This window comes from Polypterus senegalus, chromosome 2 (genome assembly GCF_016835505.1).
Source record: "Polypterus senegalus isolate Bchr_013 chromosome 2, ASM1683550v1, whole genome shotgun sequence".
NCBI lineage: Eukaryota > Metazoa > Chordata > Cladistia > Polypteriformes > Polypteridae > Polypterus > Polypterus senegalus.
In genome coordinates, this window is record NC_053155.1 from 8,053,744 (window position 1) to 8,079,834 (window position 26,091).

General features: G+C 39.4%; 2 protein-coding genes across 6 annotated transcripts in view; one reads left to right on the plus strand and one right to left on the minus strand.

Annotated features, from left to right (window-relative positions):
- LOC120521855 (NACHT, LRR and PYD domains-containing protein 12-like) overlaps positions 1-26,091 on the minus strand; it is a 1,152,437-nt gene that overhangs the window by 265,868 nt on the left and 860,478 nt on the right. The gene's annotated exons all lie outside the window — the stretch shown is intronic.
- The window catches only part of LOC120521953 (NACHT, LRR and PYD domains-containing protein 3-like), a 105,525-nt gene continuing 91,969 nt past the window's right edge, over positions 12,536-26,091 (plus strand). For all 3 annotated transcript variants that reach the window (XM_039743220.1, XM_039743225.1, XM_039743224.1), the window contains exon 1: positions 12,536-12,659. The gene's annotated coding sequence lies outside the window, so the exon portion shown is untranslated. The remainder of the gene's footprint in view (positions 12,660-26,091) is intronic.

The following is a 26,091-nucleotide window of genomic DNA, read 5'->3' on the forward strand; positions in this document are numbered from 1 at the left end:
ACTTTGTAATGGACTGGCGTCCTGTCCAGGTACTGTTCCTGCCTTGCCCCCTATGTTTGTTGGGATAGACTCCGGCAAGCACCCACCCGCAAACCCCCTGTGACCCTGCTCAGGATTAATTGGGCTTATAAAATGGTGTAGTGTGGTATGTTATAAATTAGCATGTGCCGTAGCAGCTTCACCCAATAAATTCCACGAAATGCTTTCCAAGTTAGCGTATTTAAATAGAGATAGCTGGCTTAGTCAGCTTGTTAGTTTATTGCTCTTAGGTGCCATTTCGCCGTTGACAAGTTGACTAAAACTATCTGAGGTTAACTGTATTTATGTACCTCGATGAATGAACACATAAGTTACATGAATTGATCAAATTTAACTTTCAAAATCACATCATAACTGACGTTATCCATCGTTGTTTTAATTTGTCCCTCTCTGATGCTTGAATAATTTGTTTTAGCACCATTTTATATGTAGCAGGTAAGCTAATCTTAGCCATTTATGATTTTGTTTGTTAAATTAAACAAATAAACTTTAGCTTTGAAGCCACAGTAAAATTAAAAGTTGACTACCCATCTTTGTGTTTAGCACTTTGATTTCATAACAAGCAATCTTTTTAGGTTAACATTACTTGTCATAGGAAGCTCTTATAGCCAACACAGTCACTTCACGCACGATAAACTGGCTAAACAACAATATCCATTTAAAATCGACGTTAGCATTTCTGCGCGCTTATGTCTGCTGTACTGACTAATATACAGTTAAAATATTAGTGGATCCATAGGTGTAGTTGCAGTATATATTCCGACACTGACTTTATATATTCAGGAATGACTTTATATATTCTGACGCTGACTTTATATACAGTATTCAGAAATGACTTTATATATTCAAGTTTTGACTTTATATATTCAGGAATGACTATATATATTCGAAAATCATTTTAAGTGCCTGTTTGGCACCCCATAGGCACTGCATAATAGATACTGTATATAAAAAAAAACAGCTAAGGGGATAGCTATATAGATAGGATATAGATAGATAGGAAGGAAAGGCACTATATGATAGGCAGACAGGGAAGCTGCTATATAATAATAAAATTACTGTTCTTACTATATAATTAGACGGGGAGTTCAGGCAGGCAGGCACAGCGGTGAAGGTTAAAAGGAAAAAAAATTAACATTTTCTCCCCAGTGGGGAATCAAACTCAGATCTTAGAGGCACGGCAAGCCTCTGAGTCAGCAAATCTTACCGGTACGCCACAGAAGCTGTTGTATCTTTCTTGAACCTTTTGTGAAAGTGTTTATTTGATGTTTGGACTTCAGGCTTCATACATTATATAGTTTATGCCTACATTTTGTCATTTACTACTAAAATATGAAAAAAGTTTCTGTTTTAAAAATGTGTTTACACAGACTACTGTAGAAACAGAGCACACATGAAATGCGTGTATTCCAGATAATGATCTATTATTTCCACTCTAAAACTCCACTTCACTCCCAGATAATCAATTAAGGCATGAGCTGGGAGAAGTTCGTGCACGTTCTAAATTGGTGGGGAGATGGAATAGCCGGCTGCTTGCAGCTTGTCTTTATCAGCACATTTAGATGACAAAAGACACTGGCAGAGAAGTGCAAACAGTTTTAAGGTGGGCCAGATTTACGAGTTTTTTCGTAGGCTCTGGTAATTCTAGTGTTAAGCAAGAGGTGACAAGTAGCAAGTGACAAATTAAAACTAATGACCTTTTACCCCATGTGTGGTAAGGCCAGCTGAAGGGTCTATCACACTCACAAGGTCCGTGGGCACTGTGCAGACTACATGTTTGTTAACATACTTTGTAAAGTGTAAACTTGGCATTATTGCACTGAGCATACAGGAGAGAGGTGAAAACGAGCTAATGGATCTCTTCTTTAATTGTCGAGGCTCATTTATACTCGTGCATTGAACATGTGGCTCAGCCTGATGGACACTTCTTTGAAAATGTAACAACAAATCACATCAACGCAGTCCACAACAACTGTGAATGGTCTGCTTTGTCTGTTTTGTGTTGTTGCCAGTGGACTCCAAAGAAAACATGGAGCAAATCACAGGAAAACCTGCTGATGAAATTTGTGAGCATTTAGATTTATGACACGTATTTTATGTTTCTCTCTAAATATCAGGGATGGGACATTTGACACCAAGGCTTTGCAGCTTGTATCTCTCTATAATGAAGAACACATTTTCGAGGCAGTGTATCAAAGCTGGTATCTCAGATTCATTACCACGTGATTGATGCCATCCAAAGTCTCAAACGTCACCGAAGCTCTGGCAGCAGAAAGATACTTTGCTATGTTAGCCGCATGCTTTGAAAGGAACCTACGGACTGAATTTTATACTGAGAATATTTTGAAGTTTACATGAAGTCCAGAAATGAGGAGCTTGTTATCTAACAATAAACTAAATGCCATGTTATGCCATTCTTCTGGATTAGAAATTGTCCTTAATACTCTACTGTAGTCTACTGTTGGCATATTCTCTAAACCCCCTTATTCACTCTCCCTTTCTCTTTGCCCAGTTCCACTAGCACATTCCCTAAACCCTGTTATGATTCTCTTTGCCAATTAGTGCAACTATTTCGTAAAATGTTATTCTTTCACATTGTTTCAGAGCAATAATCTCTGTGACGTGAAAATGTTATGACGTCATTATGAATCAGTGGTGGCTTATAATGTATTGCATTGTCTCGCCAATGGATTCTTGATGTTTACATCTTTATTGTAACACCACTGACAAGTTGTATCAACAGTTGGTACCCATCATACAGCTTTGGGGGGACAATAAAAAAAAAAGGCAAATCTTCCACAGTCACATAGGAATGAAAAGTAGTGCAGCAAAACAGTGAGTGGTCCTTCTAAGAATAGCAACGCCCCCTACAAGCGCCATGTAAGGAGTGAGAAATCATCGACACTTGACACAGGTGAGCACTGGCACGCTTTGACAATATTCATTATAACTACAAATTACAACTTTAGGAAAACACATTAAAACTTTACTTTATTGTAGAAAATTTACACCCTGTAATTTGTACGTATTGCAAACGTCAACAGGATTATCATAACTTGAACACACAGAGCGTTTTTTGTCTTTTAGTGCAGCTGTCCAATCAGTGATTTCTGTAATCTAAAAGATAAGATGACCCTATTTTCAAATCTTTTTGGCACAATCTGGAAGAAGTTTCACAGTAATTACAGGAGCTTCGCCCACACATCACTGCTACATATGCAAATTTAAATATACAAATAAAACTTTACACTATCAACTAGTGTTTAGCCTTGTACCTGGAGCAGGAGCACCGACACACAACTATAAATTGCTCGCAATAGCGTAGGCCCAACTCACAAATGCCAAAATCCTCTCTGTCAGCTTGACTTCCATATTTGAAACGTGTTTTGAAGGCGATCATGGCCTTTCTACAAGTAGTTTCTTGCTTTGTTAACAGCTTTTCGCACAGATCACTTCAGCTCTACTCTTTGCTCTGACGTCACATGTGATGAAGACCATAGAGAGGCTGCTGCTTCACCACCTGAGGCCACAGGTCCACCACGCCCTCGACCCTCTGCAGTTCGCATACCAGGAGAAGGTGGGAGCGGAGGATGCCATCATCTATATGCTACACCAATACCTCTCCCACTTGGACAGAGGCAGTGGTGCTGTAAGAATTATGTTTCTGGACTTCTCTAGCGTCTTCAACATCAACCAACCTCTGCTCCTTAGGGACAAGCTGACAGAGATGGGAGTAGATTCATACCTGGTGGCATGGATCGTGGACTATCTTACAGACCGACCTCAATATGTGCGTCTCGGGAACTGCAGGTCTGACATTGTGGTCAGCAGCACAGGATCGCTGCAGGAGACTGGACTTTCTCCGGTCCTGTTCAGCCAACATACATCGGACTTCCAATACAACTCGGAGTCCTGCGATGTGCAAAAGTTCGCTGACGACACTGCTATGGTGGGCTGCATCAGGAGTGGGCAGGAGGAGGAGTATAGGAACTTAATCAAGGACTTTGTTAAATGGTGCGACTCAAACCGCCTACAACTGATCACCAGCAAGACCAAGGAGCTGGTGGTAGATTTTAGGAGGCCCAGGCCCCTCATGGACCCCGTGATCATCAGAGGTGACTGTGCAGAGGGTACAGACCTATAAATACCTGAGAGTGCAGCTGGATGACAAATTGGACTGGACTGCCAATACTGATGATCTGTGCAAGAGAGGACAGAGCCGACTATACTTCATTAGAAGGCTGGCGTCCTTCAACATCTGCAATAAGATGCTGCAGATGTTCTACCAGACAGTTGTGGTGAGTGCCCTGTTCTACGCGGTGGTGTGCTGGGGAGGCAGCATAAAGTACAACAACATTTATTTATATAGCACATTTTCATTAACATTATACAAAGTTATTGTCTATCTGTTATACTTTCATAGTTATCACTCTTTAATTTAATATTGTTTCTTATCTTTATTATCAGTATGCTGCTGCTAGAGTATGTAAATTTCCCCTTGGGATTAATAAAGTCTATCTATCTATCTATCTATCTATCTATCTATCTATCTATCTATCTATCTATCTATCTATCTATCTATCTATCTATCTATCTGCTACTCAACAGAATTTCCTTCACAAGCAGTCAGTATTTGCTTTACAAACAGAATGGTGTAGATTTGGATCTGTATGCATTGTCGTGTCTGTAAGCCTCTGTGAGTTATGACAAAAGCACCACTGACCATTGGAGGGTTGTGTTTCTGTTGTCACTGCATGACAAAGTTTCTCAGTCATAAATAAGAAATGCTGGTGAAAGTTCAATTCTGAATCTCCTAAACATTCCTTAAGCTTCAGGATGGATTAACATTTTCTGACTTCATTAATGTAGACATCTCTGTTGTGTCGTAATGTTATTTTTTATTAGGTTTGTCCTGATACACTTCCTGTAGAGTCTTTCAAGATTATCTTAACTGTGGGTGCACTTGGGAGATCTTGCTAGTTGTTACGAGTGCCTTAACCTGTGCCTGTAACTTAAGAAATTCTTCTTATTGAAAGTTCAGTTAAACCTTCTCCCTGCCTCATCGCACATATCCACATGGTGTCAGAAGTGAGGAATTCAGCAGGAAAGATAAATGTTGCATCGTTGAGTATGTGCAACGGTATTAGCCTAAGCCAGCGATTCAACTGGTGGTCATAACCCCATCAAATAAATAGAAAGAGGGAAAAGACAAGTGACAAAACAAAATGGCAAACAGTTTGAGTTGTCCAGACCCACTCATTTTCGATAGCAACATTGCAGAGAACTGGTACAGATTTGAACGTCAGTATGAAATATTCATTGCGGTAGCACACAGTGATAAACCTGCCAAGGCAAAATCCTACATACTCCTCAGTTAAGCAGGACAGTTAGTTACATGCCAACACTGGGATCAGAAGATAGAGCCGAAATAACACCATCAGAATCGCGGGAGGATCCTAATTACTTAAAAAGAAAGTTCAAAGAAATCTGCAATCAGGAGTCAAATGCCATAATGGAGAGACACTACTTTAATACCAGATATGAAAAGTCTGGTGAAACAGCGGAGGCATACGTGAGTACCATTCATCTGTCCATCTTCTTCTGCTTATCCAGGATCAGGTCGTTGGGGCAGCAGCTTGAGCAGAGATGCCCAGTCTTCCCTCTCCCCGGCCACTTCTTCTAGCTCTTCTGGGGGAATACCGAGGCGTTCCCAGGCCAGCCAAGAGACACAGTCCCTCCAGTGTGTCCATACGTGACTACTCTAATAAATGAAGTTAAGAATTGTAACTTTGGCATATGAACAGATGAGCTAATTCATGACTGATTAGTTTGTGGTATTTCAAGTGCCGACGTCAGGCGCGTCCTAAGCTGAAGGAAGATGCACAGCCAGTTGTTAAATTAGGAGATTGAAAGAAGGTCAGCATTAGGAGTTTATAAGCAAAGTGAAAAAGCCTACAGTGTGGGTGAACTCCATGGTGTGCGATAAAAAAGTAAATAAAGATTTATGTGTATTTATGAATCTCAAAGACTCAAATGAAAACACAAAAAGAGAATGCTACCAAATACCCACGAGAGAAGAACTAACAAGTAAAATGGCAGGTGCAGAGCTGTTTTTACAAAGCTTGATGAAACTCAGGGCACGGGAGGCACTTTCTGCGAAAATGAAAATTGTAAAATGAAAATGCAATCTCTATTTTGCTATTTTATTTTCAAAGTCTGCATGCAAAAATGAAAATTAAAATGAAATGCCCCCATTTGAAATTTCATATTCAGCCTCAACCGCAATAAAGCTGCAAAAATGAAAAGAAAAGTGTAAATAAGCACTGGCGCCACTGGCTGCTCACTGAATTTTCATTTTCCACTTTGCAGTTTCATTTTCAAGTTCCCAACATGCAAATAGCGAGGGTCAATATCAGGAGTTGGCGATTTCCCACAATTCTTTGTTTTTCGTAGCCGCAGAGCCACTTTGATTGAGAGAATACTTTTCACTTCGACTGGGTTTCAAATGATGTTGATCTTTTTCTCACAAAACCAGAAGACCACTCATAATTGTAGTTCTGAAGTAATTAATGTGCTATTTAATTAAAATATTTAACCTGACAGAAATTAGCCTTTAGTATGTCATCATTTACACTTATTTACGCTGAAGTAGAAACGGGACGCTGGACTCCCTGCCCTTTACATATTCTTTGAGTTGGCTCGCTATACTTAACAGGACGGCTCACCTTTTGCTGCACCAGTTTGAAAAGCTCATATAACTGGACAGAGCTGACATTTTTATAGGCACTGTTACTATTAATGCTCTGCGGCTACAAAGGACAAAAAATTGTGGAAAATTGTCAGCCTCACCCACTGACCCTCACTATTGAATGTTGAGAACTTGAAAATGAAAATTCAGCGAGCAGCAGGAGGCGCCAGTGCTTATTTGCATTTCACTTTTCAGTTTTGCAGCTTTATTGTGGTTGAGGATGAAAATGAAATTGCAAATAGGGGTATTTCATTTTAATTTTAATTTTTGCAGCATTTTTGCTTTCAGACAAAGAGAGATTGAATTTTCATTTTATAATTTTAATTTTTGTCTTCATTTTTACAGAAAGTACCTCCCATACTCTGGATTTTGGCAGTTGAAATGACATGAGGACAGTCCAAGGCTATGTTCATGTTATACTCCTTTTAGTCAGTAATCTTTCTTAAAGTTGCCATTTGAGACTTTTTCTTTTTTAAAGATTGGGACGTATCTTTATATGCAAATAAATGGAAATGGCTGCAGGATTTTAAAAGATGTCTTACTATCTAAAAAAGCTCTGTTCTGTTTTGCCTGTTTCTTCATTCCTTACATTGTATTTAGTGCTGCACACTTTTCGAGTTGTAAGGTCTCACTCTGGTGGTCTCGATGTGAAGTCCTTCATCAGCAGATTTACTTTTCTTTGACTTTGTGGATGACTGTTTCCTGTTATCAGCGCCATATCAACTTTAAACAGAGATCTCATGTAAAAGGTTTGACAAAGCCCTGCTTGGTAATCGATTATTAATAAAGGTAAGAAATGGAGAAGCTCACGTCCTCTCCTGTCTCTCACCCTGAAGGCTCCTGCAGTTTCAGCTCCACTTCTCTCATCCATTTTGCCTGTCATCTGTTGTGTCCCAATTTGACTTGTCTGCTTCTTGCCTTTACTGTCGGTGTGAACGTCAGCTCCACTCCGGTGCCCTTGTGTCCGTGTTATACTGATGCTCTATGTAAGAAAGCTCAGAGCAGAATATACTTTCTGAGAAGGTTGGCATCCTTCAACATCTGCAGTAAGATGCTGCAGATGTTCTGCCAGACGGTTGTGGTGAGTGCCCTCTTCTACGCGGTGGTGTGCTGGGGTGGCAGCATAAAGATGAAAGACGCCTCACGCCTGGACAAACTTGTTAAGAAGGCAGGCTCCATTGTAGGATTAAAGTTGGACAGTTTAACATCTGTGGCAGAGCGACGGGCATTAAGCAAACTCCTGTCAATCATGGAGAATCCACTGCATCCACTGAACAGTGTCATCTCCAGACAGAGGAGTAGCTTCAGTGACAGACTTTTGTCACCGTCCTGTTCCACTGACAGACTGAGGAGATCGTTCCTCCCCCACACTATGCGACTCTTCAATTCCACCCGGGGGAGTAAATGCGAACATTAATTTTATTTTAATTCTTTTCATTTTTATTACTATTTAATTTAATATTGTTTCTTTGTATCAGTATACTGCTGCTGGATTATGTGAATTTCCCCTTGGGATTAATAAAGTATCTATCTATCTATCTATCTATCTATTGGGGTCTACATGAACTTCAGTGGTCCTCGTTCATTTACTGTTGGGTTTGTGTGTCTCCATTGTTCTCTGAGTGTGTCCTGTTGATTTGCTCACAGGTGGGCTTCGTTACTTTACACACATCTTGTGTGCCGACTTTATGTGTTGACTAGATTGGTTTGGCATTTCTAATATTTTGGGTAATCACACAATCTTGAGTGGTGACAACTCTGTTAGTGCAGCCATTGTGAAGCTTGGAGAGGGGAAAGGGTTAACACGTAAAGGGCTCAATACACCCATCTTGATACCTCAGAAGACGGTAAACTCTAAAAATGGGTCCATTTTCTCAGTCACTTCTCCAGTTTATGATCATGTACAGCTGCTCCTCATCCTGGCAGTAAATGCTGAATGGAGGAAAGAGCCCTGGACAAAGTGCCCCCAGAATGTACACATAGCACTTGCCATGCTGACTCATACTGGCAAACCACCCAAGTGCCAACATCAGATTACAACATGTGATTTTTTTTCACTGCCTTTGTTTTTTGTTTTATTTTCTCATTTTTGGGGTGGCACAGTCCTGAGTTAGTGATGCTGCCTGCCAACTCCAGTGAGTCCTCACTTCTCATTCCTGCCCGAGCTCTGTCAGTGTGAGGTCTGCCTGCTCTCCCCTTGTCCCTGTCAGTTCTTCTTATGGTACTCTGGTTTTTCTGACTCATTTATTAAAGACACGCAGATCAGATTGGGTGACTACATGTGTGTGTTTATGACTGGGTAAAGTGATAGACTGGAGTCCTTCCTTGGTTGTTTCCAGTCTTGTGCCCAGTGCTGATGGGATATCAGTAAGCAGTTGTGAGCTCTGGTTCCTCATCCAGTATGTATGCTGTGGTCGGGGCCATCCCTTGAAGGGCCACAGGCTTTATATCTGTAGCACTGCATTTATATACAGTTGAGCCATGTGAGTGTGAGACATGTGGATGCTGCACACTCACATGGAAGTCCTGACCAAAGACCAGTGATGCCACTCTTGCTCAGCTCTGACATATAAAGGATGGTGTGGCTGCAGATGCTTCTTGTTTTTTGGGCCAGCACCAGCATGTCAGTCATAAGGAGGGGGACACCATCCCTTTTCTCCTTCCATCATATAATTAGTTCTTCCATTCTTTATTTTTTGCTTGTCTTTTGCCTTAAGGCAATTAAATCTGGTGTTTCTTCAACTGGGACTCCAACACTTTATGACATGTCTTGATTTAGTTTAACAATATTTACATTTATACAAATCATAATCCTAAAAAAAGTTGACAGAGAATGTGAAGTGCTGTGTGAACCCTCTGACCTGCCATATTAAATTGTAAACAGGGAAATGTCAAGAATATCAGTTTCTCCACAGCAATTACTCCAAGATATCAAAACCTGATTCGATTGCAGTGTGGCAATGTTATAGAAAAAACAATGCTGTCCCCATGTTTTCTTCTTTGTCAATATGTATTGTTAGTAATGCTGTAACAAGAAGGACATTACAATGCACTTCATTCCTTTTTAGCTCTCAGCCCTCATGAGGAGTGTGAGGGTCCAGGAGGGGTTTGTGTGGTGTGGCTGCACCTTCATACACAATCTTCTACTCTTTCTGCACAGTTTTCCTGGAATGTACGTATCCATTAGCTAAATGCCGGCTCTTTAGCCCAAGCTCTTTGGAGAGAGCGAGCGATGCTGGACTTTCCTGGGTTGATGATCTTCACCCTTGATTATCGTGTCTTGCTGCACTCAATAGAGCAGTTTGTTATGCTAGAAGCAGTAAGCACATACACGTCCATCTTGGCTGAGCGTGGGCTGTTCTGATTTTTAATTGGTAGGCACATCTTTACTTTACTACTGTATGTCCATTCCATTACTTGGACACTGATTTGTAGTGTTGCTGTATTTTTACTGGCAGTATTTATTGAGTTAGAAACAAATTTCAGTTTTATGTATTTTTTGAGGACTGTCAGTAAATTTACAGATGGTTGACAAACCCACCGTCATCCCAGCCTTCCATCTGCTTAGTTTAGAGCGGGATGCCCCGCACATCTCAATTCTCTGAAACTCTTTGCGTATGCATTCACATCTACATACTTTAAAGGTGGACCATATACAGCGAATGAAAAACACCAAAGACACACTTGAGTGAATGACAATAACAAGTACAAAAACTGTAATCATCTAATAATAATAATATATCTTCAAATATCTCATTGTTCCTACTGTTTACCAATTTCAATTCTAAGAATACACATTCCGGTAAAAATGTGTTCTTCAATGACCATCAAAAAAGGCCAAAGTTAGTAGGAAAAAACAAGAACTGATCTGCAGCAGGACTGTTCTCCTCCTGGCCAGTTGTGTATGTTCAAGAGTAAGCAGCTCCACTGAACTGATCATCTTATTTTTATTAATTATTTGATTGATGCCTTTATCCAAGTGACTTACTCTGTTTCAGATACACTTGATTCCATTTTCTGTTCTTTTTTCAGTTCGACTTGCTCAGGGTCACACACTGGTATCAGTAGTGGGATTTGAAGCCACAACTTTGAGGTTTGAAGACCAGAAGCTTGTGTGCTTGTGTGAGTGAAATAAAAGTCAATAATAATATAGTATAATATAATAATACATAATTAAGTGTTTAAAGGTGTCAACTTTATTTTCAAGGAGACTTACGGTAAAAATAACGGTAATTATTTATCAAGAGAAGCATTTTTTTGGCCATTAGATGCATTAGGTGATTAAATGTTATAAGCACATTATGATCCATTTGTATCACCTTGCTTGTGATCATCACTGCAGTTTCTTTCCAAATCTTGCTCACATCTACAAACACATGCTTACCCTTCACCTCTCTGTTATCCTGTCATAAGATGCTAAATATTTCCCTGTCACCACACTTTCACAGTTCTAGGCTGACTTGGCGATTTCCTGTTCTGTGACTTTACCACTTTTGACTGATTTCCAGACAGCTGTGAATAAGCTGATAAATTTGGCTGAGTTGACGATGTCACTTCTTTATTTGGATTTCTCGAAACTGAGCACACTTGATTTATGTTCTTAAAGATCTCACAGCACCTGCCCCAGTAACAGGAGACAACGATCAGATATGGCCGCTTTAAGTGGATTTGGCAAAGGCTAAGGACTCGACCAGCACTTCCACTGTTCAGATACAAGGAGCAGACACACAAGGATGGCCCCAGTGAAACAAAAAGTTACTTGAATGAAGTGCTGACAACAAATGCTTTCAAATTTTCTTTTACATATGGTCTTGGGAATACAAACATTAGTGAATCCCTTAAGATATCATTATACTGTAGATAGAAATTTCATAAATTAAATTTAGTGATATTCAGAAAAGAGGAGTACAATGTAGCAAAATGTGAAGACCCATGCTGGCTGCTCCAATTGCCCAACTCCACCCCAAGGAAGAGCCCAGGCTATGGCAGCACAGACTCAAAAAGAAAAAGAAACTTGGGACGGATACACTGTAAGACTTTCGTAATTCTGGTTGTGATTTTCCATCAGAACTTGTGTACGCTAGGGAATAAGTTGGTGTGAAAATGTGCGTGGCTTTACGCCAGGTTTAGTTTTTATACATCGCGATGTGAGCGTGGAAATGGTAGTACGCAACATTTTTGTGCGTATGCAGTTTATACATGAGGACACAGGTCTGCAAGAGTTCTCCTGAATTTGTCCCAACTCCCGAGCAAGTGTGTTAGATGAATGAATGATTCTAAACAAGTCTTGTGGGTGTGTGTGATTATGTCACTCTGGCCAGGGTTGGTTCCTGCTTTGCACCTGATGCTGTTAGGAGAACCTCCATGTCCCTGCAACTAGAATGTTATGTTGTGTATTTGAAGGAAAAAGTTGGCAAATGCAGATTAAATATGGCATGTGGTGAGTGGATTATGGGAAGGAACGGAGTTGGAGACAGAGCCAAAGGATCTTACATGGACAGGGAAGGACAGGGACTGACTAGAGGGACAGAAGGCTGTTAGGACATCTGCATGTGGGCTCACCTGTAAAAACAAGAACTTCTGAGCAGATTAAATGTTTGCTTGTAACCTAAAAGATGTTTCATATTCGATTTATTTCACTTGCCTTTTTCTGTGCCCACTGTCTCTTTAAGACTTGGGTGTTTTCCGCTTAGATGGCTGCCATGTAAAAATGAAAGAGAAAGCAGAGCAGCGCACCCTCAGGGCCTGTGCTGTGATGGGTTGCTTTTATAAACGTACAGATGTCACAAAGACAGCTTTAAAAAGATCTGCTCATCAATTCAGAGAAACAAAAGCTGTGACAGAAGAAAACTGAAGAAAAAAGTAAAAGCAGGTAAGTGAAAAGAAATTTTGACTTCATCATTGTAGCTGTCTGCGCATGTTTCCTCCATTTGGTCATTTTCTGCGTCCTCATGAAGGACTAGTGGCCAGTAAACTCATCAACAACAACAACAACGACAACATTTATTTCTATAGCACATTTTCATACAAACAGTAGCTCAAAGTGCTTTACATAATAAAGAATAGAAAAATAAAAGATACAATAAGAAAACAAAATAAATCAACATTAATTAACATCGAATAAGAGTAAGGTTCAATGGCCAGGGGGGACAGAAAAAACAAAAAAAACTCCAGACGGCTGCAGAAAAAATAAAATCTGTAGGGATTCCAGACCATGAGACCGCCTCTGGGCATTCTACCTAACATAAATGAAACAGTCCTCTTTGGATTTAGGGTTCTCACGGAAGGGCTTGATGATGATGATGGTCACGTAGACTTCTGCCTTTTAATCCGCCCATCATTGTTGGAGCATCATGAAGCTTTGAGTAGGTGGTGGCCTCACGTCATCAGGCCTTTTTTTCAGTATTTTTAGTGACACAGTTAAACACAGAGATGGTGACTGGGGAGACTTTGTCACAATTCCTCTCAGAGTAAAGTTGATCTTTTATTGCTTAATATTTGATTTTAGGATTTGGTTAACAAGCAACTCTCCACGCTAGTGTTTAGATCTGGACAGTGTATGTGCCCAAAAAGAAGTCTAACTGCATTCTCGTACCATTGCTCACGTACTAAAGTGTCAGCCGGCATCATTTTGTGGCATTACACGTGTAATTTGTGAGCATGCCCTTGCTGATCAAACAGAGGAAGCTCTGCAGTCTACTTGATACTTTACGCTGTAGGAAGACAAGTAAATAAATCAAGGTAAAAAACATTCGATTTGGCTTTTAAATAAGTAACATATAAATGTTTCTTATATAAAGACCATCACAAAACATAATCACAAACAGGAATTTTCACGATATGTTGGCAAGCTCTGTAAGCTATGCTGTTTCTTTGAAGGACAGGTGTGTGGCAGACTGACTGGCAGGATGATGCCCGACCTCGTCCTGCATCGAAACGGTGCCATCTTTTGCCTTTATGCCTGGTGCAGCTGCGTTGTTCTTATATGTGAGTGGACGTTTCTTGCGGGGAGGGCTTCTGTTCTCTTTTTCCGATCTGAGTTCACCTCTGTTATAGCGCATCTTTATTTGAAAACAGCAGTGTCAGATCGGGGTGAGCGTGAACGCAAGTGAGAGAATAAAACTGAATAAAAAAAATGCTAACCTTTACAAGTACCATACATTTAAAGCGGCTGTTACAGACTCAAATCAAATGTATGGTTTTATTGTATAATAGTAACAATAAGAGCAGTTCACTACTCAAAACATTTATTTTGGGACACATTAAGACTCAAACCCGGGACCTTCTGAATAGGAGTCAGCAGCTCTTACCGCTATCCTACCAAAGAAGTCATGACAAAAAACCACACTAACCCGATTTCTTTTTCTTCATTTATATTCTTGAATAAAAACGCACTTGTTCTGTTATATTTGTACCTTTTGTGAAAGTGCTTATTTGATATTTGGACTTCAGTCTTCATACATTATACATTTCATGTCAAAATTTTGTCATTAGTACTAAAACATGGAAAAAGGTTTATTTTTTAGGTACGTGTTCAACATTTCTTGCATTTCCGGTCATCCTACACTTACATAGATCTTTGTAGACACGGAACACACATGAAATGCATGCATTTCAAATAATGATATTTTTTTTAGCATATACAGCTCTAGGATTCCCTGATAAACAAGGCTTCGGTTAGGAGAGGTTTGTGTTGTTTCTAAAGCGGTGGTGGGGATAGTATACCAGGCTGCTTCCTGCTTGGGCTTATCGACACTGTGGACGCTAGGGGCGTTGCTGCCTTGTGAAACCCACAGACAGACATCCAGGACACACGTGTAAAAGCACTAATTATAATTTTTGTAATATTTTCTTCAATAAAGTGCACAAAGCACCACACACGGCACAATTCCCCAATAACAATAATCAATAATCACAATTACACAATAATCCTCCACTCCCAGCAGCTTCTTCACCCAACCTCCCATCTCCGGCTCTCTTTGCTGGGTCTCCAACAGTCCTTTATATATTCCATGACCCGGAAATACTTCTCCTCTTCTTCTGGGTCAAACACCACATCATCCTTCCTCAAGCCTCCCGGAAGTACTGTGGGTTCCGTCCTCGTGGCTCCGAAGTACTTCCGGGTTGTAGGAGAAGTAAATGTCCCCAGGTCGTTTATGAGCTCCCCCTGACGGCACCCACGGCACCCAACAGGGCTGAGAAAATGGACTCCATGTCCCATGGAGCCCTGCAGGAATCCAGGGTACATTTACCATCCAGGGGAGCTGCCACCTAGTGTCCTAGGGGAGGCAGTGTCCTGGAAAGGCTGCCCTTCTCCACTCTTCCCATTCTGAGATGTCCCAGCCGGATTGAGCTGCTGGCCGTCTATCACAACACATTTACAAGACAAAAGAAGCTGACAAAGAGATGCAAGAGGATTTAAGGTTTTGTTGGATTTACGAGTTTTTTTTGTAAGCTTTGATAATTCTAATGTTAAAAGCATTGCCATTTTTTCCTTATAAATGGTACTCTTTCATAGGACTGATGCCACAGCTAATCTTTTATTTACCCCAGGCTGATCAATGAGGTTGTTTTTTTTTAACATTTCAGAAACAATAACTGATAGCAATTGTCAGTTAGGCTTGTATCTATAACCACAAAGCCACTTTAATATTATTGTGGAATTAGTTCAAAAATAAAACAACAAGAACATTTATTTCTATTGTTGTTTAAAGCATCTAAAATTACAGCCTGGAATTTAAGGGGACAATCACTCCAGATTATAAGAAGGAGCAAACATATTCAGAGCTTTTGGTTCAATAATATCTGTCTTTAAAAGACCATCAATAGTTGATAAAAAAATATTAAGATTTCCTACCTTTTCATTTATTATTTTAGTAAAGTAGGCCTGTATGTCAAGTCAGACTGCTGTGTTATATTCAGTTTTATGAGCCTTCAGTATTTCACAATGGACTGTTCATTTAGTTTTCTTCCATTTGCTTTATGCTATCTGACAGTCTCTTTTATGTTTAGACACATTTTGAGTTTTCCAAACTATTCCAAATACTATAGCTGCCTTAGTGTTGTTACTATCAGTGCCCCACTCAGAGTATTTTAATCCATTGTATTTGTGTGTTGAATCACTGATGTACAGCATCTGATCGGAAAGCTCTATGGTGGGTTGTGTCGAGAGCATAAAGGATTATCGGGATACAGCCCCCAAGCCACCAGCATCTGCATGGATTCTACTGAGCCATGGGCACAGTCTATTTGAACTTCTCCAATCCGGCAAACACTTCAGAGCCTTTCTGAGCATTTCATCCAACAGTTTCATCCCAAGAACTAAAAACGCACTCAATCAGTCAATCAAGTGCTCCTTGTAGAACTGTTTGTACTTTTAAGTACAATCACCTCACTATAAACTTGTGATACAGTTATAATATTGCACAACCTGAGTCACTGTATGAACCATTTGCACAATCAGCACAGTATGTACTGTACATGTTTATTGTACTTATGATTTCATATTGTATAATTTTCATTATTTTTTATCATATTATTGTTATTGTTATTTTATCATTTTACAGGAAAATAATTTTATGGAGGAGTTGCATATTGAATCTCATTGTACCATACAATAAGAATAAAGGAATTCAATTTAATTCAATAGAAGAGAGTGCCTTGTATTTACAGATAATAATTGCTGGCTTCTAAGTCGATTTAGGTTTCCAAGAGCTATCCTCTTGGCACTGTGTGCTGTTAGAATACTAGAGTGTATATTTGATATCAATTTTATAATGAAATCTATTAAAGTATGCATATTACATTTTACAGATTAATCCTTCACTTCATTTAAATGATATATACTGTTAATGTTTAAATATGTTAAAATAATATTTAAGCATCATGTGGGAAGCAGGAACAATACCTGGACGGGGTGCCAACTCATCGCTACCACTGCGCCACTGTGCCCCACATGTTTAGTACATATGTTAATGCATTTCATCATGAAAATATCAAGTATACATTTTAGTATTTAAAATATTCACAGAGCTGTAATATCATGAATGTAATGTATTCTGTGTGGAGATCAGTGCCTATACGCTCCACTCTACAAAACAGAAAGCCCTGATAAAAAGCACATAGTGATTCACAAACATAGAATACAAAGCATTTAATGTGCTCCTTTAGTGACAATAGTATTTAACAGTATTTAAATTATCCATATAGCTGTAATATCATGAATGTAATGGATTCTGTGTCCTGTCATAGGAAGAGAAAGCTTGTTAAGAAGCACGTAGTGATTCACACACATAGAGAAGAACATAGAAGAATAAATACAAAACAAAGCATTTAACGTGCTACTTTAGTTACGATGGGATTTGAGAAACTAGTAAATTAAATGATTTTAAGATGAAGTTTATGATGTTCTACTTTAATGACAAAATAAACTACGTGTCTCCCCGTGTCTGCGTGGGTTTCCTCCGGGCATGCAAGTCATGCAGGTTAGGTGGATTGGCGATTCTAAATTGGCCCTAGTGTGTGCTTGATGTGTGGGTGTGTTTGTGTGTGTCCTGCGGTGGGTTGGCACCCTGCCCAGGATTGGTTCCTGCCTTGTGCCCTGTGTTGGCTGGGATTGGCTCCAGCAGACCCCCGTGACCCTGTGTTCGGATTCAGCGGGTTAGAAGATGGATGGATGGATGGATAAACTACGTGATTAAAGTGGATATTTCGAGATTAAAGTCGACACTCAGACAGTAGGCTACAACTTGCATTTTCACATCAACTTTGACATCTGACCAAATTTTTTTTTTACTTCAGGTATTGTGCGACTTTCTAAACTTGAACTTTTAAGTGCCACTCCATCAATTCCCTTTTGTTCCTCTTACCACTGCCTAAGTCACCAAAACATACATTTTTCCTTGCCTCCAGCTCACTGAGTAGGACCTCCGCTTTGCATTTGGTGAAATTCTTCTTTTTTATATGTGCTTTTACCAATTTCTTTTAACAAAAGACTCAATTGACAGGGCTGTTTATGTTGATTTACATATTCAAATATGCAAAAATCTGGGAGGTGTCAGGGTGGGGTGGTAGGCACTTGAACATTCAATACATTTCACGCTGACCGTGATTTATTTAGCAGAAGTTTTGGAATATGACTAGGTTTGTTGTTTATGTTTGGCTTTTGTGCTTAATGTTTTCAATTCAATGTCACTTTTGTTCTTGTTTGTTTTTTTAAATATATTTTTGGTAATAAATTAATAAATATGAAAGGAATATTGTTTTGGGTATTGTGGGCCAGGGTTTTTATAGTTTTCTTCCTGTTTTTGGAGCTTTTGTGGTTTTTATTGCTTTAAAGCCTTTACTCCTTTTTGTTAGGAGTGTACATTCTGTGAGACCTGCTTTTTGAACTTTAGGGTGAGGACTGTCTGTGATTACTGAGCCTCATTTGAAGCCTGGGGAAATATACAGCTTTTTAAACAGAAACTGTAAAGAAATTATTCACCATACCCGACAGATTCAAAGTTGTTTTTCCATGGTCTGCGGTCAACATTGTATTTTTTCCTGCATCACAGAGGGAAAGGTGCCCTTATAAAGATATCATGAACCTGTATTTTAATGAAGTCACCAAGAACAATTATATGGTTAAAACATTTGTCAGCACCTTGTCTAAGAACACCTCTAGAGGTTTTCAGGATCACCACTGTATGCAAAGTTCTATGACTTGTAATTATCTTAATAAAGAATAGACAGACTGTGTAATCAAATGTAATATTTTATTAAACAAAAATATAATTACATTTCAATAAGGAATCCATTCATTCTTTTTGCGAGAACTGTTTTTTTTGCTAACAAGTGTATCAGAAGCATAGGTAGCGGCAGCGACCCCGTCTGGGGCAGAAGGTTTGAAGTTCTCTAGAAGTTCTCTCGTGTCTGCCTTTGGTACGGCGGAGGCTGGAATGTTCAAATCGGTCAGGGCCTTAACAAATTCTTTCCACCCCTTAGGTCTGCTATAGGACAAAATGTTGTGACGGGCAGTCAAGTTCCACATTAGATCAATTATATTCATCCCGGGTAACGGTTCTCCACGAAACACAAACTCTCTCAAGCCATTCCAGTAGGTTGTATTAGGGTTATGCAACATTTTCTGTAAAATAATTTCACCATATTTCTTTAATTTATCCGTGGACTTTTCAAAATCTCGTCGTACACCCGTTCTTCTGGGGTACTAGGAGCCTCTTTGAGCGCCACCGGCGGCTCCTTCTTGCTCTCGGCAGGCTGCAATAATGTCAGAGAACCGGTTTCTTTATGTTTTTATTCACAAAGGTAGGGTATCTTTGAAAGATGGACGTATAAAGTTTTACTTTTGCATCGGCACTGAAATCACTGCGTTCAAGTATGAATTTCATTTGTTTATCCAGTTCACTTTCCGTAGCGCTTAAACGGTCATTGGAAGTCGGGGGTTTCTGCTGCCGAGACTATTTTTGAGAACGGATGCTGAAGTCTATCATCAAAAGCCTCTTTAGTATCCATAGGGGAGAGTTGTGAAATAGGGTAATAGAGCCATTTTGTTGTACACCACTCTGAATCTTTTTCTGAGTGGACGACTTTGCAACTTCAAAATCTTTTTGTTCCTATAAATCTGCGTGCCATGAACCGTCATTTCTTTCGTGATATCGTGTTCTACAAAACTATGCACTAGCTCCATTAACAAGTATAGGTTTACCGCTTGAACCATTTCGTGATTAAAAGTAATGCCCTTTACCTTCATGCAGATCTTGCCTTTGACCGTTTTGTACGCGAACGTTTTCGGACCCCCAGAAACAAATTCTTCTATGAAGTCGTCAGGATCTAGTTCACTGTTGAGATCACCTGAATAGTCACCAAGCAGTGGTGTGTACTGCCCGGGCAATGCTGTGATGATAACAGAATCTGTTTCATGATACAGAATCCTGGGCCCTAAACGATCCAACAAATCATACAATTCTAGGCGGGCATAGGCCATTGTGAAAGGGGCTATCACCACATTGACTGGACACGGTAGTACGTATTTATCATCCACATACCTCCACTGCACTTGAGGGATTTCATCACTGACAAAGCCAAAATAGGAGACCCGATAAATGTCTGAGAACAGGTAATCGAAGAATTCTTGGGTGTGTTTCACAAACTTCGTGTTAAGTTTGTTAGGCTTCTGACCAAATTTTCCCCGAAAAAAAAATTCAGAAATAACTTGGAAATTTGTCTCTTAGCGGGGTTGGAGGCTATGTTTTCACACTCCAATAATACTCCTTCTTTTACAAAATAGTCATCAACATAGCGCTTGCGGATGCTTCATCTTGGGCCCACAGTGGCCAACCAGAGACCTCCTGTTTGCCTTTCAGATGAATTTTGATGTAATCGGAAAATAAATCTGTGGTACTCTGTTCGTAATGCCATATCTCATGAATTTTTAAAACTCTGTACCCTTTATCTAAGGCCTTTAGTATTTCAACGCTGCACCAGGTTCCTGTTAAAGACCTTTCCCGATCATTGTAATGGAAAAGGCCGGTGGATGTCTGAGTTTCTGCACACGTACGGCACAGAGTGAAAATCAATTTACGGCAAATTCTTAAAGGGAGGACCGGAAAATACAAATTGTGAGGGGCTAGCATGGTGATTTTAACGAGCCCAAAGTATTTCTTAAGATCGCCAAACTCCTCAAAAACAAAGGTCAGATGGTCGATCGGATAGGTCTTTGTGTTGTTGACGTAAGGGTACAGACTTGTAAAATTATAATAATGAATTTGCTCATCACCTTCAACCTTATGATATAAATTGATAGCATTGGTGCGCCCTCCATACAGGGCATCACGGGGATTGATAGGTTCAGGAAACTCAAAGCACTTTAAGAAATCCTGAAGCTCCGAGTCCTCTTTTTTCAGGCATTCCCAATCATGCTCCCAAAGCACTCTAACCGCCAGATTAAAATTTTCACGCAATTTCTTCAGTTTCTCGTCAAACGTTTGAAACAATTCCATATAAGACGTCCCCGTGAGAGGATGTTTAGCTTGTGCATCGTAACACTTTGGACACCCATGATAAAAGCACCCAGCGAACTCAAAGGCCGTCGGGACACCCTGAACTTTGGCGTAACCATCTAGATAAAAGGAACCCATCTTTACTTCACTGTGATTCAGGGCATGCCGAATGTTTATTTTTTCCTTCTCAGAATGAAACATCAGACATTGAATAGAAGCATTAGAATAAGCTTTATGTGTGCTTTTGTATTTATCACTAGGAATTATTCCAATTGAATTATTAGGCATGCAATTTTGTCTGTACATGGACAGGCAGAGAGAAGCTAGGGTCATACATTGAAAAGGATCAATATTACCGATCCTGAGCACTTCCTCTCTAAATTTCATGCAAGCTATTCTCAAAATAACCATGTCGTTTCTACAATAGTAAGCCATTTCTTGTCTAAAGTTAAAGGTTTTGCTTTTAATCAAGTCGTACCAAGACAAAAACTCCTCTCTTTCCTGACTCATCATGTGTTGAAGGCCGTAATATTTAGGCTCGGGGTACGGTCCGATGTAATTTTGATTTTCAGTGGTGTTAAAGAAATGGGGATGTACCCTTTTTGAGTCTGAAATCCCATGGCTTTGGGCATACTGCACAATTTCATAGGTAAAAAGTTCAATGAGTCGATAAATCTCAAGTCATAATCTTCTTCTATAAAACACATTAGTTTGCATCCCTGAGTTGTAACAAATGGAGTTTCCCCGCACTCAATGAGATATTTCATTAGGAAATATCCATCATACCCCTTAGAATTGTGAGCTATGAATGTGTAATCTTGGTATTTCTGGCGTCGATATCTGTGGAAGAATTTTGCTATGCAGTCCCCACCAGCCCGACTCCACAATTGACTGTTCCAATTCATGCAGTGAATGTAATTTGGGATGCGAGTTCCATCATCTTGCCGGCACTCAAAATCGTAGAACACATACTTTTCGTGGATCGGTCTTTGCGGTAAGCTTTGAATAAAACACTGATGATTTTCATCCGTCTCTTTCATGACCACTCTACAAAGTGACAGTGTTTGGGTCGACACTTGTGTGGTTTTGACTCGACTTTCACGCTATATCTCTGGATGCAGTGAGTGCAGACTTTAAGGACGTTGCAGATGCTTTTAGACTGATGCATCTTTTCATTAAATTAAATAAAGTTTTATGGCGATCAAAGCAAAATCTTGATTGGCAAAAACGATGGCAATCGGGACATCGAAAAGCCTCACCGCCAACCCATCAGCAGTCTGTCGATAAACTGACGTCACAATGATTTTCCCAGCGATGTCGTAATGGGCTAGAATATCCCATGTAACAGAAATCGCAGATATAGTTAAATCCCAAAAATCCTTTTAGATTCACAATACCGTAATAATGCTCATGGTACAAAAACAGGAATGCCGTCTTTGGTTTTCTGGTCCCGGACACTTCAAATTTTAATAGAACACTAGTGTTTGGGGCCCAGTACCAGACGATAATTTTAATTCCCAGCAGCCTCTCCAATTTTTCAACATCTGAAAATATTACTTTCTGATCCGGGGATAATCCAGCCCTAACGTACAGTTGACGGGCCTCTTTTTCACACAATTTCTGGTTGTTTCTGAACCAATCGTTTAATACAGCCAGCAATCCCCTGGCAAAACAGCACTGATCAACCGGGTTGAAGGAGATCCATAGGTGCCTCCATTTTTTTTGCACGATTATATCATTGAAAAGAGTACAGGCTTTACACATAGGAGTCCCGCCACCAGATAGGGTCCTCACCACCTGAACGACTAGCATCAGACTGGAATCGGCTAAAATAGTAGCGTGACTCTGGAGAAGTAATTCAATTTGGTTAAAAAAGTCCTCAACAGAAAGCATACCCGCGGGGTTTAGGGAAAAAACACTGGGGTTGAGAGATTCGGCAGATAATTCTAGCTGGACTAGATCCTTAGGATTCAAAGTGCTTGTAAAACTGTCTAATATTTGTTGAAGGGTCTCATGTATATGATTAAAAACTTCAGCGAAAGAATCAAGTGTGCAGGCCTCTGAAAAATTGAAATGGTGTCTAATCTCGATATTGTAAAATTTTGGACAATTGGAGCGAATCTATACTAATAAAAGGCAAAGCCCTCACTCACTCACTCACTCACTCACTCACTCACTCACTGACTCATCACTTATTCTCCAACTTCCCGTGTAGGTAGAAGGCTGAAATTTGGCAGGCTCATTCCTTACAGCTTACTTACAAAAGTTGGGCAGGTTTCATTTCGAAATTCTACGCCTAATGGTCATAACTGGAAGGTATTTTTCTCCATTAACTGTAATGGAGTTGAGCTGGAAAGACGTGGAGAGCGGAGTTTCGTGTGACATCATCACGCCTCCCACGTAATCACGTGAACTGACTGTCAACGCAGTGCGTAGAAAACCAGGAAGACCTCCAAAAAGCGCTTAAGAAAACATGCATTATATAATTGAGAAGGCAGCTAAACAATAAGAAGCGGAAAGTGACATATACTACCATATTCATGAGTGCTGCTACTCGAAAGAAAGCAAGGTGTAAACCTAAACTTTAAATTAAGTTCATAGACAGGCTACCGCTGGCGTTTCACATGCCCACAGGTAATGCGGGATACAAGTTTAATGAGAGGACGCAGGATATAAATGAGAGTTTTGATCACTTTGTAACTAAGTTAAAATTGTAGGTGAAGGGGTGTGCTTATGCAAATTCCGAGAGACTGTGTTTGTGGGGGATTGACAGTTAAGGCGGGTGGGGAGTCACATCATCATCTCCTCCCATTCATCTCATTTCGCTCTGAGCTGAGCTCAGCTAACGCCATCTTCCTAAGCAACTTCGTCAGACTGCCACCAAATACTCACAGAAAAATCCACAAGTTAATACACACGCTGTCTCTAGAGTTTCTCCACACTGAATCCTCCAGGCACTACTTACAAAAGGTCACATTGACAATCGTGTTACGTTATTTTTAAAATCTTTCCTTTTCTTAGCACAAGCACAGCTGAGAAGCTTTGATGCATGTGCTCCATAACGCTTAAAAAATAATGCATTTAATCACATTTTGCATTACAAGCAAAGGGGAGCTTTTGTCAATGCATGATTTCCTGGTACACCGATTACATTGATCAGCGATCCCGATTCATTTTACCCTCGCACCACCTTAGTTTGAGAAGAAGTATGAAAAAATATGAGGTTAACACAGAAAAACAGATCACCAGTTCAAGCTTTATGAATAATCGATTCGCCATCAATAATTGTTTTGGTAAAGCCATCCTCCTTCCATTTTATAATTTTTCCCCCCACTAGCCATGATTAAATGAACGGTAAAAAAGTAAGAGCAAAGTGAGGGTGACTTATTTAGGCAGGCATATATATGACAGCAACACTCATGACAATGTCAATCATGTTACGTTATTATTAAAATGTTTCCTTTTCTTTTCATTACTTCTTTAACACACTACTTCTCATGCTAGTAGGCGCTATATTTTGGTATATATATATATATATATATATATATATATATATATATATATATATATATATATATATATATATATATATATATATATAAAAGTGACCTCCAAAGAGCAACGAGACTTTTGATATCATGAACGTGTCTGCAAACTGGGGTCTCCTGCCCAGCAAAAGTCGAGCAGCCAGCGCGCGTGCATAGCTGTGCCGGCCTTTGAGACGCTGACTGCGCTTCTGCCTTAAGTCAAAGTGAGCACTTTTAATTTTTTTCATCCTCCCCCTGCGCTATAGCCCAGACAAGTGCAAACACGGGACCCCTTTTCTACACCACGGCAAAATAATATTAAGGCGATTCACACTTTCTTTTGCACGTATACGATTATGAGGTCCTCAACTCGGATTATGAAGACACGCACAGGAGTGGAGGACTGACAGTGCCATCACAGCCGATTAATGGCGGGACGCCTCACCAGTCTACACAAGACCCACCGCGACTGTCCCCAAAAGGCGATCATAACGCCAGCGAATACATCTCTATACTATATAAAAGAAAAGGCAAGTTTCCTTTCTTTACACCTTTTTTCCTTTTATCCCAAACCAAAGCCTTTCTCTCTTAACACTGCAGAGGACACAAAACTAATTTTCTTTAAATGCCGGTAAGGCACATTACCAGAGGCACAAATTTGAACGTTCACATAGAAAATGTAATTTCAATGTACCTGTACTTCTTAAGACGTTAATGTTTTACTGTTTAATAACTTATAGATATAATTTATTATTTTTCCCTTCCACTCAGTGACCAAACCTATACACACACATATAGGCACATACAAACATACACACAAGTATATGTATGTGTATATATGTATACACACACACACACATACATACATACATATATATAATTTGTGTGTGTGTATGTATGTATGTGTGTGTATATATGATGTAGATAGGTATGTATATATATATATATGTGTGTATATGTAGATATGTATATAGATATGTAGATATGAAAATATGTATGTGTATGTATATGTATATATATGTATGTATGTATGTGTGTGTGTGTGTGTGTGTGTGTGTGTGTGTGTGTATATGACAGCAGCAATCCAAGCTGTGAGAAAACAGTAAAAAGGAGGCGTGTCAGACGTCGTGGTACATTTTCTGATGCAGCTGCCGAAAACAACTTCGTGACGCTGCCGCCAAATACACAAAACAATTACTTTGACAATCATGTTACATTATTTTTAAAATGTTTCCTTTTCTTTTCATAACTTCTTTAACACATGACATCGCTAAGCTGGTATTTTGCTATATATATATATATCACAGCGACACTCATAACAGTGACAATCATGTTACGTTATTTTCAAAATGTTTCCTTTTCTTTCTCTTTCCTTCTTTAACACACTACTTCTCCGCTACCAAGCGGTATATATATATATATATATAGATAGATAGAAATATATATATATAGATAGATATGAGAACAAATATATATATATATATATATAGATAGATAGATAGATAGATAGATATATATATATATATATATATAGATAGATATGAGAACAACATATATATATATATATATATATAGATAGATAGATAGATATTTAAATATATATATAGATAGATATGAGAACAACACTCATATCAATGACAAAACAATTACATTAACAACCATGTTACGTTATTTTAAAAATTTTTCCTTTTCTTTTTCGTACCTTCTTTAACACACTACTTCTCCGCTGCGAAGCGCGGGTATTCTGCTAGTTATTAATAAAGTCAAAATTGTCGAT